The 12,907-nt window shown below is 43.4% G+C and overlaps 2 pseudogenes; both read left to right on the top strand.

Annotated features, from left to right (window-relative positions):
- Positions 1 to 1,893: 1,893 nt before the first annotated feature.
- LOC125404295 (large ribosomal subunit protein eL32 pseudogene) lies at positions 1,894 to 2,476 on the top strand (annotated as a pseudogene).
- A 3,166-nt stretch (positions 2,477 to 5,642) lies between these two features.
- On the top strand, positions 5,643 to 6,516 carry LOC125404294 (large ribosomal subunit protein eL8 pseudogene; annotated as a pseudogene).
- The last annotated feature ends 6,391 nt before the right edge of the window (positions 6,517 to 12,907 follow it).

A 12,907-nucleotide genomic window follows, 5' to 3' on the forward strand; every position in this document is an offset into this window, starting at 1 on the left:
GTTTGTTCTTTATTATTTCTTTAGAATATTCAGGAAATATGCTGTCTCTGTCAGCAGTACATGCACAAGACTGGCTCTTATTTTTATTTATTTACTTTTTTGAAGCACCAGTCTTCCTGTCTTTCAACTGAATTCTTTGAATTTCATTGAATTCTTTCCCTGCCCCCTAGGCTAGGGAAGCCACCGTGAACATACATTCCCTCTCAGGGGATGACAATCTACTGTGTAGAGAGCTTCAGAACAAAGAATAACTGGCAAACAATGCAAAGAGGGCTGTGCATGGCTTGGGAAAAGAGGAAGAACTGCTAACTGGCGCCTTACAGGAAGAAAATCGGGCAGGATCATAGACCTCCTTCTCTGGCTTAGCTGCCATTTCCCACCCGCAATGCCATTCCCTACAAGTACACCCGTTTCCTTGCCCTCCTCACTGAGCTCATTCCCTCCTGGTTGACTAATGAGCGCGCGTTCAGAGATTATATATCAACTGCCACGATGGAGTCAGACATTCTCCTTATAGGCAGGTGAAAGGCAGGCTGACATCACACCTGCTACAGAAGCTGACTAGAGGGATCCTAAAGATAGTGAAAATGGGTAAGTGTGATTGAAAAGACCCCCCCCCCCCCAGAGAGTAAGACTTCCTCCACCTATAAGTGGCCTCAGGTGACTTGGGAAGATGGATTACGGCTTTCTTGAGTCAGAAGACCCTACAATATTATGCAAACCAAGAGGTCCACATCTTCATGTTCACTCAAGAACACCTGTGAAACTGTCCAGGCCGTCAAGGCTATGCATATCCAAAAAGCCACCAGGTATCTGAAAGACCTCAGTTGGAATAATTCATGTGTTCCATTCCAATGGTGGACTGGTGAGGATAGTAAGTGCACCTAGGAGACACAGTGGGACTGGAATAGCGTCGGTGGCACCAAGAGAGGGCTGAATTTTTGCTGCACAGGCTTAAAAAGGCAGAGAGTAAAGCTCAACTTATGGGTTTAGATACAGATTCTTTAGCTATTGAACATTCTAGTGAACAAAGCCCCAACGATGAACCAACAAACTTACAGAGCTCATGGCCGGGTTAACCTGGCCACATTGTAATAATTTTCACTGAAAAAGAACAAATTGTTCCAAACCAGAAGAGGAGGTTACACAAAAGAAAAATACATCCCAGAAGAAACTGGGGAAACAAAAACATGTGGCATGCGAATAAATTCATCATAAAATAAATGCAGATAAAAGTAAAAATAGAATGCAAATCAGTTCAAGCTGGGAGTACATGATTTAGAGAAAAGTAAAATAAGACTGCAAAAAATATTTATTATTGAAGGAAAGAGATGGGAAAACAATGTTGAAAAATGACTAAAAGGATGAAGTTTAAGGTTAAAACTTAAGAGTATAAATATGTGAAGTGAAAATGAGGCAAAGGATTGATGATTTAAGACATTCCATGTAATCTAAGTTATAAAGAGAAAGTCAGTAAATTTGTTTACCAAGAGTTTATATAAATGATTCAAATTTCTCAGAAATTATAGCCAAGAAAGACAAATAAAGAGCACAAAAGTAGGTGAAGAGTCACAGTGTCACAAAACGAAACTGAAAGACCTGAAATTGCCGAGTTCAGCAGATTATCACCTTTCTATGGCTGTGAAGAGGTACTGTGATGAAGGCAACACTTCAGAAAGAGAGCGCTTAACGGGGGGCATGCTTACAGTTTCCTAGGGTTAGTTGTGATCTTCATGGCAGGAAGCAGGTAGCCATGGTGTTGGAGCAGTAGCTGAGAGCTTTGCATCCTGATCCACAGACAGCAGACAGGAGGCTGGGCCTGGACTAAGCGTTTGGAACCTTGATGCCTACCCCAAGTGATACATCTACTCCAACAAGGTCACATATCTTAATTCCTCCCAAACAGTTTTACCAACTGTGGACTAAGCAAAGAGATACGGGGCGATGCTTATTTAAACACCACATGCTTATTTAAACTCTTTTTCCTCGGCGCTACCTGTGAGGTGGCTGCCATCTCCTTTTGCAGCATCATGGCTGCCCTCCGGCCTCCGTTGAAGCCCAAGATCATCAAAAAGAGGACCAAGAAGTTCATCCAGCACCAGTCAGACAGATTTGTCAAAATTGAGCAAGACTGGCGGAAACCCAGAGGTATTGACTACAGGGTGTGGAGAAGATTCAAGGACCAGATCCTATGCCCAACATTGGTTACAGGAGCAACAAGAAAACCAAGCACATGCTGCCTAGAGCCTTCCCGAAGTTTCTGGTCCACAATGTCAAGGAGCTGGAGGAGCTGCTGATGTGCACAAATCTTACTGTGCTGAGACTGCTCACAGTGTTTCCTCCAGAACCGAGAAGCCACCGTAGAAAGAGCAGCACAGCTGACCTTCAGCGTCACCAGTCCCAACACCAGGCTACTCAGAGAAGATGAGGAGATGGCTTGCATGCGTGTTTTATTTGTGTTTAAATAAAACCACAAAACTGCCAAAAATAAAAATAAATACCACATGAATATAAAATGGAACAAAACTAAATTACAAATTTGACAACTAAATTGTTAAATTTAAATAAAATGCATGAGTTTGTTAGACTATTTTTCTATCTTATTTTATCTTTGTGTGTGTGTGTGTGTTGTTAAGAATGTGTCTACAGGTATGCACACTCATGTATGAACTTGCAAATGGAAGCCAGAGGACAACCTTGGGTGTCTAAAAACCCACTGTTTTTGTTTGTTTTGTTTTGTTTTTGAGACAGGGTCTCTTACTAGTTTGGAGTTCACCAAGAGGGTAGACATTGGGACCACTGAGTCCCAGAGAACTGCCTGTTTTCATCTGTCTCTGCCTCCCCAGTGCCTGATTGCAAACACATGTTACTGTGTCTGACCTTTTCTACATGGGCTCCGGGCCTCATGTTTGCAAGGCAGTTTCCTTTAACTCTCCTTGCTGAACCATGCATTTTATTTTGATCATTGAGAAAACTGTCTCAAGTAAACAAATATATGGAAATTGGTTTTATATTAGCAATTCTCCTTATGTCTTTGAACTCTTTTTTTTTTTTTTTGGTTATGTGCTCCCAAATGAGCACATAAAAATAGCATCTGTCAGCTTAAATACATTGTATTGTAATTTTTGTCATAACTGAAGAAATGAAAACTACATGTTTTAGAGAAAAATTTACAGCCTGGGCTTCGGAAGTAACTATTTTCTTAATTTTTAAAGTATACAGATATATTTTACTGAGATTCATCAAACAATTATGTATACTAATGTATGTATATGGAAATATCACTTATCTATCAGCTATATAATCATTAACTATATATCTTAATTAGGACTTTATTGCTGTGAAAAGACACCATGACAATGGTAACTCTTTTGAGGAAAACATTTAATTGAGAAGTTTATAGTTTCAGAAATTTAGTTCATTATCACCATGGTGGGACATGGCAGCATGCAGACGTGGTGCTGGAGAAGGAGCTGAGAGTCCTACATCTTGACCTGCAGGAAACAGGAAGTGGTCTGGGACACGGGGCATGGCGTGAGCATATATGAGACCTCAAAGCCTGCCTTCACAGTGACATACTTTCTCCAACAAGACCACACCTACTCCAACAAGGCCACACTTCTAACAGTGCCATTTCATTTGGGGACCATTTTCTTTTAAACCGCCACAGTAAGTATTGAAAAATGCATGTTATAATACACTTACATCAACACTGTTTTTTCTTTTCTGTTACTATATTAGAGAATGATCTAGTATCTGACTTCTTTACCCACATTCTTCTAATATATTACACAAAGTTCTATCAAAGCACTGCAAAGTGAGCTCTGTAGCATGATTAATAAAAATTCAGAGACAGATATTGGGGTTCAACGTGAAGCTCAGAAAAGTAAAACAGTCATCATACCTCTACCTCAGTCTGAAATGGTGATCATGCTTCCATGAATCCTCAGAATGAGACTGTGTCTGAAAGCTGTCTCCTCCCATTTTATAAATCTCTCTAGTCCTGGGATTAAGCGTGTGCACCACTACTGCCTGGTTTCTATGCCAAACTAGTGTGGCTACTGGGATTTAAAAAGGTGTGTGTCTTTGTTGCCTGGTCTCTAAAACCAGTGTGGCTGTTTTACTTTTCTGATCCTCAGGTAAGCGTTATTTATTAAAATACAAATGAAATGCCACTACAGGGCTCCAAGGCATGATGACCTAAGCCTTCATCGGTGCAGTGTGTCCTTGGCCTACACCAGTAATGTGTGTTCTAAGCCTTCACCAGTGCTGTGTGGTCTAGTGTTCACCAGTGCCATGTGTCCTAAGCCTTCACTAGTGCCGTGTGTCCTAAGCCTTCACCAGTACTGTGTGGCCTGTGTTCACCAGTGTTGTGTGTCTAGCCCTACACTGGTGCCGTGTGTCTTGTCCTACGCCAGTGCTGCAAGTATTCATAGAATCCCTTTACATGGTTGATGCTGGAGAACAAAAAGCCCTAAGGAGGCTCATGTGCTTCTGTTTCTTCATAGCCAGAGGCTTCCACACCTGATACTTTGTGAGAAGACTCCATGTGTGGGGTGTGAATGGAGGAACTGGGAAATGAAACTATGTAGCAGGTAAATGGAGCCTCAGGCCAATTCCTTTGAATGGGGGGGAGAGACAGTGTAACCAAAAACCAGGAAGAAATTGCTCAAGTGATCTTATCATGTGCTCCTCAGAAAGTTGATGCTGCTTGTAGTGGGAAAACCTCCTTTGAAGACTGCTGTCTGAAGTAAACGTTTTGATGCCTGGTTGACCCTTCTGAGATGGGCATGTGTCTTCCACGAATTCCATGTTTTCTTCTGAACTGGGGGACGGTGATACTGACTGAATGGTCACCAAGCTAATTTCCCTTCCACATACGTGAACTCTCTACTTCAGAACGCAATCATGTCAGTCTCTGACTGAGTTCTGACCAAAGGAGGGTGAGGATAATAACCCTGGGCACTGGGGTCTGGTGAGCACTTGGCAAAATTTCTAGTTAATTTTGTCCCAGAACAAGGATAGAGGCCCATAAATCGTATGAAGGAAAGGAAGAGAAGTCATTAAGTTCATGACTTCTCTTTTCAAGAGAAGGCAAGGTCTACCAGAGAACAAGAGTTTAAAAACTCAAGGGGAGGCGGTGCCCAAAGGGTAGGTCTTTTGGGATTCTTTGCACAATGTAGGTTTTCTGGTTCACTTGGCAGTCTCGTCATTCATGCTTGTGATCAGGCCCTTAGGTGTGGAGTTTGAAACCTTCCTCTTTGCCAATGTTTTTTTTTTTTTAACATGCTAATGCTGCAGCCTTTGTGCAAGGCTTTTATACTTCATCCTCCACCCTACTCCCCTGCCTCAGCTTCTTTCTGAGAGCTGTAGTCCCAGAAATCTTTTGGGTTAGCTAAGAGTGAGGATCTGTCCTCTGTCATTTTAAAATTGCTTCCTACTACTGAAGGTGTAGTCCCTGCCAAAGAGAAACCACAAAAGCCTCCCTGTTCTCTCTAACCATCAGAGAGGATTCACATCCCCTATAGCGGGACTTGCTGAAATCCCCTAATTGCAAGCTTGGTCTGAAGTTGCTCTATCCTAGAAGACAAATAGTATATGAAGAATTTAAAAACACGAGGCCCAGCTCTCTCCTCCAGCCAAGCAAGATGCCCAAAGGCAAAATGTCAAAGGGAAGAAAGTGGCCCAGACCCTGCCATCATGAGGAAACAGAAGGCCAAAAAGGTGTTAAATCCTCTGACAAAAGGCCTAAGAACTTCGGCACTGGGCAGGACATCCAGCCCTAAAGAGATCTCACTCGCTTCCTCAAATGGCCCCTGCCACCCCAGACTGTAGTGTCAAAGGGCTCCTCTATGTCTCAGAGTACTTCCTGCTGTTAAGTCATTAGGTCAAGCCTGAACCAACAAATGGCTACCCAGCTGCTTAAGTTTGCCCACAAGTACAGGCTACAGACAAAACAGAAGAAGCTAAGGCTGTTGGCCCGTGCTGGAAAGAAAGCCGCTGGCAAAGGGGATGTCACAATTAAGAGACCACCTCTCCTTAGAGCAGAGGTCAATACAGTCACGACTTTGGTGGAGAACAAGAAGGCTCAGCTGGATTGATTGCCTACTGTGCAGACTCATTGAGCTGGTGAACTTCCTGCCTGGCCCGTGTCACAAGATGGGGGTCCCCTACTGCACTGTCAAGGGAAAGGTCAGGCTGGGGCGACTGGTCCGCTGGAAGACAGGCACCACTGTTGCCTTCACACAGGTTGACTCAGCAGACAAGGATGCTCTGGCTAAGCTGGTGGAAGCAATTGGGATGAATTACGATGACAGATACAGTAAGTTCCGCTGACACTGGGGAAGCAACATCCTGGGTTTTAAATCTGTGGCTCACATTGCCAAACTGGAAAAGGCTAAGGTCAAAGAACTAGTTACTAGACTGGACATGTACACTGCTAAGTTTTCTGTACATGAATATAATTACAAAATTATCTTTAAAAAGACCCCCCAAGTAATGTGGTTTTCCCAATGAATGCTCCCCAAAGAAAGGGCAAGAGCAAGAAACCTTCACCCAAATTTTACCCTTGAGCCATTCATGAGAGGTGAGGTTCTTGATTAGTCTCTTAATGCTGTTTGACAGAGTGTTCTTATGGTTTTATATAGAGAACGAGGAAAAACACACAGGTACAGTTCCAAGAAGAAACCTAGTGGTAGAATAGATAAAAAGGAAACCAGTGTGAGATTGCTTTACTTAAGGATTATACTAACAATGCCAGAAAAAAAATATGAAGGAAACCAAGATCTAAAGTAAGATTACACCCGGTGGCAGGCGTGTAAAGCTTTGCATGTAAGAAGCGAAGACATCACTTTGTTGTTGGAAGAGAATTTGTAAGCCCTGACACAGTTCACTGATATAAGCAGTACATCTGGAGGACACAGAGAGCCGAAAGAGAGAATTTCTTTGTTCTAGAGAATTTCTTTGTTCTAGTAGTCTTGTTGTAGTAAACATTTATCCACTCTGAGAAAGTGTTAGCAAGCATCATAAGACATTTATTTCCTTGACAAGGCTCATCTACAGCATTGCTTTAGCTACTGAAGTTTTTATGCATCCTACATAATTATATGTTACAAGATTTAGCTGGATAAATAAACCATGTATCTAACTATCTTCTTGAAGTTTTAAATGAGGACTCCTGATACTATCTATGCCTTGTTACTTAGCTATGTACAGGACAATTGCCAACGCTAAGGATGACAATAATTTCTTTGGTTTGAAAGCATTTCCCACCAACACTTGGATACAAAGTTTTTTAAGATGGGGTCCTAGGCTAGTGATATATTTTACGTGTCACATCCAGAGTTACCCCAGATACCTCAGTTGATTTTATGTAATCACTTACATGAAGTGGGAGCTTCACTGAGGAACTATAGGTAGCCTCAGTATTTAAGAGCAGGAATCACTGGGGTTGGATCCCACTCTCCCGTCAGGAAATAGGATATTCCTTACAACGCTTTCTTTCTTTGCAAAGGGGCAAAGTCCTGTTTCTTAAGACTCTATGGAGGGAATTCTTTTTCTATGTCCTGGTTTTCCACAGTGAGAATCCTCCCTTGAGCACTCTCTTTCATAAGCTTGTGGGTTCTCAGAGGTGTAGGTTATTATCTGCCCAGGAAAATATATTAAAGGGCAAAGTCTAAAAATTCGGCTTATTCTTGTTTCTGTAATGAGTGATTCTGGGACCTAAGAACCATATAATTGCATTTTTATTGTTGAAACCCCTAAAAGTTAACTTGAGGTGCCTGAGATGCCTACAGTTTGTGCTTCCATGCCAGGATGATTAATGGAGTCAAAGTAGAACATTTAAACCTCAAGGACACAGCATCTAAGTTGATCATTGATAAGGCTCATATAGATGCCCAGTAAGAGCAAAAAAAGCTTTAAAAGTGATGCTTGTTAGGTACAATTTTTGTGTGGCTAAAGGAAAGAGACCTTTCCCTGGGAAGAAATGGTAGAGAGACCTACGCCTCTACCTGCTGAGCCTTCATGCTGGCCTGTCAACAGCTGTTTGTTTGTTTGTTTTATTTAACATCTTTCTTTTGTTGAAAATAGACTCTTTGTTCATAAAACATTTCCTGTTTATGGTTTCACTTCACCAACTCCTCCCAGAGCCTCTACTCGGCTCATCACCTCCAAATCCACACCTGTTTATTCTCTTGTTAGAAAACAAACAGGCATCTAAAAGTTAATAATAAAATCAAACAAAAACAGAACAAGACAGGCGGAAGAAAAAAGAGCCAAAAGGCGTAAGAAACATATAGATGAGGCCACACATGTTCACACATAAAAAATCCCATAAAAATACAAAACCAGATTCCATAACATATATGTAAAAGACCTGTAAGAAGAAAAAAAAAAGCCTTGACCAAAGATATAAAGATATTGCAATAGCAAATTTCCAGGAATTCGTTTTAAGTTGTTTTTGTGCTGGCTGTATACTGCTGGGTGTGTGACTTGCCTTTAAGACTGGTTTGTGCCCAGTGAGACTCTGCTGAAGAAAGACCTGTGCAGGTCCTGTGCATGCTTCCTGCCATAATGTGCTTAGTAGGGCCTTGTCTCCTTGATGCCTTCCAGTCCCTCCAGCTCTTAAAATCACCCCGCCTCCTCTTTGAGGGGTGCCCTGTGTCCTGATGGGAGGGACCCCATTTAGGACTAAGGTCTCTCACTCTCTGCACACTGCCCGGCTGTGGGTCTCTGTATCTGTTCCCATCTACTTCAGGAGGAAGCTTCTCTGATGATGGCTGAGCAAGGTACTGATCTATGTGTATAGCAGAATGTCATTAGGGTCATTTTATGGTTACCTTCCTTTAGCAGAAGAGTAGTTTGTGGTTCTCCCCCAGGTCCTTAGCTTGTATACTATATAGTCTCTTTTATGATTGAAGATCCGCGTGTCACGGGGGAGCGCCTTGTGGGGGGGGCGGCAGGCAAGCAGGTGGAAGGAAGGCACATCACAGCGGGTTCCTACAAGATCCCCAGAGCGGTTGTAGACACAACATGTAGAGTAAGGTTGAATATTTATTCAGGGGGTTATGGAGGGTAAAGGGAAAAGGGGGGGCAGAGAGAAAGAGGGAGAGAGGAGAAAGAGACAGAGAGGAAGGGGAAACGGGGAGATGTGCACACCCCAAGATAGGACAGTAAGAGATCTAAGATGGAGGCGGGAGGGAGAGGCCGAGGGGAGTGGGCGTAGCTTGCTTCTTAAAGAGACAAAAACCATAACAGTCTCGGGTTCTTGGCTGTCTGAGCAGCGTTGAGGATGGCTTGCATTTCATGGAATGGGCCACAAAGCCAATCAGCTCTTGGTTATTATTCCCACAAGATTTGCCCCACTATTACACTAGTGCATTTTGGGGGCAGATCACCACTGTAGTTGTTAAAAGTAATAAAATATAGTGTGATTGTTATTGAACTCTCAGTGCCTTTTCTTCCTTATGTATCTCCTTCAAACCATGTTGTCCACAAGTGTAACTGGTTTTATGTGAGGGTGAGACTTTTTAACACTTGTGGAAAATCTGTGACTTCGATGATTCTTGATGCTTATGTCTGCTGCTTAGCTTCTCTGTAACCCATCCTTCTGCTTCTGGATGAACTTCCTGCTCTCCATTCTTTCCCTGCTCAGATGGAGACCCCATGGTACTTTTCATTAACTGGGGAGTATAAATTCACAGTTGCTAAAAATACTGGGATATTTTAATTCCACACGGGCTTATGCCACTTCCTGTTGTCTCAGGAACTCAGCTGGGCGCCAGGAGTAACAACATTTTCTGATCTGTCCCACTCCATCTCCCACTCACCCCACTCATGTTCACGACCATCTCCCACTCACCCCACTCATGTTTACGTCCATCTCCCACTCACCCCACTCATGTTCATGGCCATCTCCCACTCACCCCACTCACGTTCACGTCCATTTCCCACTCACCCCACTCACGTTCATGACCATCTCCCACTCACGATCATGAGCTTCAATTATTGCGTGTCCCAACTGTCCTTATTGCCTTTGCCTATCATGCCTCCTATGATTGATAGGCATCAGCTGGTGAGCCATTATGGCTTTGGAATGTGGCAGGAACTCACGCCGGACAGCCCTGAAGACATGGATATGGGTGGGATGAGCTAGTTATAATCTTAAATACTAGGCAGAGAAATTTAGTCACCACCAGGCAAGGTCATAAGCCGATAGTGCTCAGTAAGATAAGCACCTGGTACAGCAAGGTCCGGAGACCCTGTAGTGTGAATGTGCTCTCAGGTACCTCCCTGGAGACTCCTACCATTGTCCGGAGCTCACTAGCGCACCATTACCAACCAGCTCCGCAGCTCTATGGTGTAAGAGATGTCTGAACCGTGTGACTTTGCATGGGTGACTCCTTCCAACAATTGCTTTCTTATGGGTCAAATACATCCAATAATAGCTGAAACGACTACATTATAAAATGTACATAAAGTTCATAACAAATTCAGTGGGGTCGAGTAACCATGGACTGAAACCATGAGCCACAACCAATCTTAATCCCTCTGAATTGCTTCCCACAGGTCTTTGATCACAGTGACTGAGGCCTTCACAGTGGTGGGATGTGTGTGCAGGTGTGTGCCATGGGTGAGCGGAGGGGAGGAAGGAAACCTGATTTCTTTAAAGAACACAGGCATAGTTCCAGTACTTCCCATGAGATCTCCTTGGGACAGGACTTGACATGTTCATCTATTATGTCCTCAGTACTTCCAGAAGTAAGCTGTTTTACACTGGTCTGCACAAAGCATAGAGGCAAACTGGTGTCTGGGGACACTTGCTTTTGAAACAGGTCTTTCTGAGTGGAAGCACTTGCTCTTCCTTGCCAGTTTGACACCACCCTAAGCAGCCGAAGGTATTTCTGTCTTCCCCCACTGTGGCATCTTTCTATTTTTTTATTTTTGTTGGTATTTTACTAAATTGCCCAGACTGACCTCAAATGTCCGATGCTGCTTCTCCTGTTGCCTTAGTTCTGAAACCACAGGTGTGCACCATCACCTCCTGTGGTCTTCTTTGAAAGGACATTATGCTGTGGAGATGTGGTCCCCAGAAACACCTCCCCTGGCCTCATTTGTTTTCAAACAACACCTGCTTTGGGGGGAATCCTGTATGTCCAGCTTGCCAACTCCTCCCCTCAGGCACTCTCTTCCTGGTTTCCTGCTGGCTTTCCTGGCTGGATGACTGGATGACCGGAAGGAGGTGTGACCAGAAACCCTCTAACACTGATTGTCATGTCACCAGGTACCTAGCAGGGCTTGGTGACAGAGGTCAGGAAGTGTTGGAGAGGTGCAGAGAGAAAGATCACAGCCCAGTCAGGTAGAAGACAAGCTTCTACTGCACATTTTCTGAGATTTTCAGGCTTTCTCTGATGCCTGCTTTCCCAGGTGACGTCTTTCAGCTGGTATCTTCCATTCATTGTGCCTGTTCAGTGAGGATCAAAATCATGATACTCTGGAATGGTCATTTCCGAGAAACGGCTTCAATTTGGGTTCAGACTCATTTTCCCACAACGACTCTGGAGCGAGCTGAGACTTACCATGTGGAGTCTGGAAACTCTAGCCATTACTCTGAGAGGTCAGTCCAGACTACCGAAAAGCTGAATTCCTGATTCTGGCTTTCAGATGGGACAAATCTACGGAATATGAACAAAAAGACATTAAACTAGGTTAATGGTTCTGGTGTTCAATTATTTTTCCTGCAGCTTGGGTAAAATTGGGAGAGTTGTTCTAATGATCACCTAACTTGTAATTAGAACACTGACTGCATTAAGTGGCCACTTTTTAAAACGCCTAGAGTTCCAATTGGTCTGGCCCCGACCTCCGTGTCAGTTCATAGTGCTGTCACATTTGACCACACTTCCTTTTTTTTTTTTCCCCACAGAGCTTCTTCTCCCAAAGCAACTCTCATAATTTGAAATTTTACCCTGGATATCTCTCTTAAACACACACACACACACACACAAATAAAACTCCATGACATTTTATTTGGGAATTATAAAAAGCAAAATAGCTCTTAACATTGCCTAAGGATTGCACTACTTTGAGATTACGAATTACCAGTTTATCAAATAATAAAGACACTAGCAGGAGGTTAGAAGTGTAATGCAGAAATACATCCAGCAGGTGGCACTGCTGTGCAGGGAGAAAAGCCAGACCGCGCCAAAGGTCATAATAGAGACTGGCTTCAGCTGAAGAGTCTTTAGCCCTTCCAGTCTCTAGGCACAGTCTTAGGTATGGATGTGATGTCTCAGTGGGAGTGAGATGAGGTGGTCTAGCTTGTGGAATCCACAGTCTTAGGGATTCATGTGCGTCTGTCTGCCAGGGTCCTGTCTTGCTAATCTTCTAAAAAGGAACTGAAAAATCAATTCCAAGACCAGTTCTATATCAAACGCTGGGCTGGGTTTGCCTTCTTCATGACAAAGAAACCCAAAGGCAAGCTAGAAATGGCTTGACATGATAGTAGAATCAAAATAGTTTTTGCCCAGTAGAGACTGAAGATGGAGGAAGCTTTTTACTGCTGTGGGTGAGAAGGGCAGGAGCAGAAGAGGCATTTCCAAGGCAACAGTGGGAACTCCACCATAATCATATACGATGCACATACTCATATCAAGGCACATATCATATTAGGCACAATGAGGTTGAAGCAAACAGTTCTGAGCATGCTCAGTTTAAGGTTCGAATTAAAAGGAATGATCGCAGTTACATGATGGGGCACACTTAGCTCAAAATCATGGACTACAGGCTGGGTGGTTAAAATGGTGGACCGGAGCACAAGGCATGGTGGACTCACATCATAAAACCCCAGCCCTAAGTAAAGACTACCTGGCGGATGCGTTACTAAGGCCTTAACACTGAAGGTGCTCAC

The sequence above is a fragment of the Myodes glareolus genome, chromosome 6 (genome assembly GCF_982192425.1).
Source record: "Myodes glareolus chromosome 6, mMyoGla1.1, whole genome shotgun sequence".
Lineage (NCBI taxonomy): Eukaryota > Metazoa > Chordata > Mammalia > Rodentia > Cricetidae > Myodes > Myodes glareolus.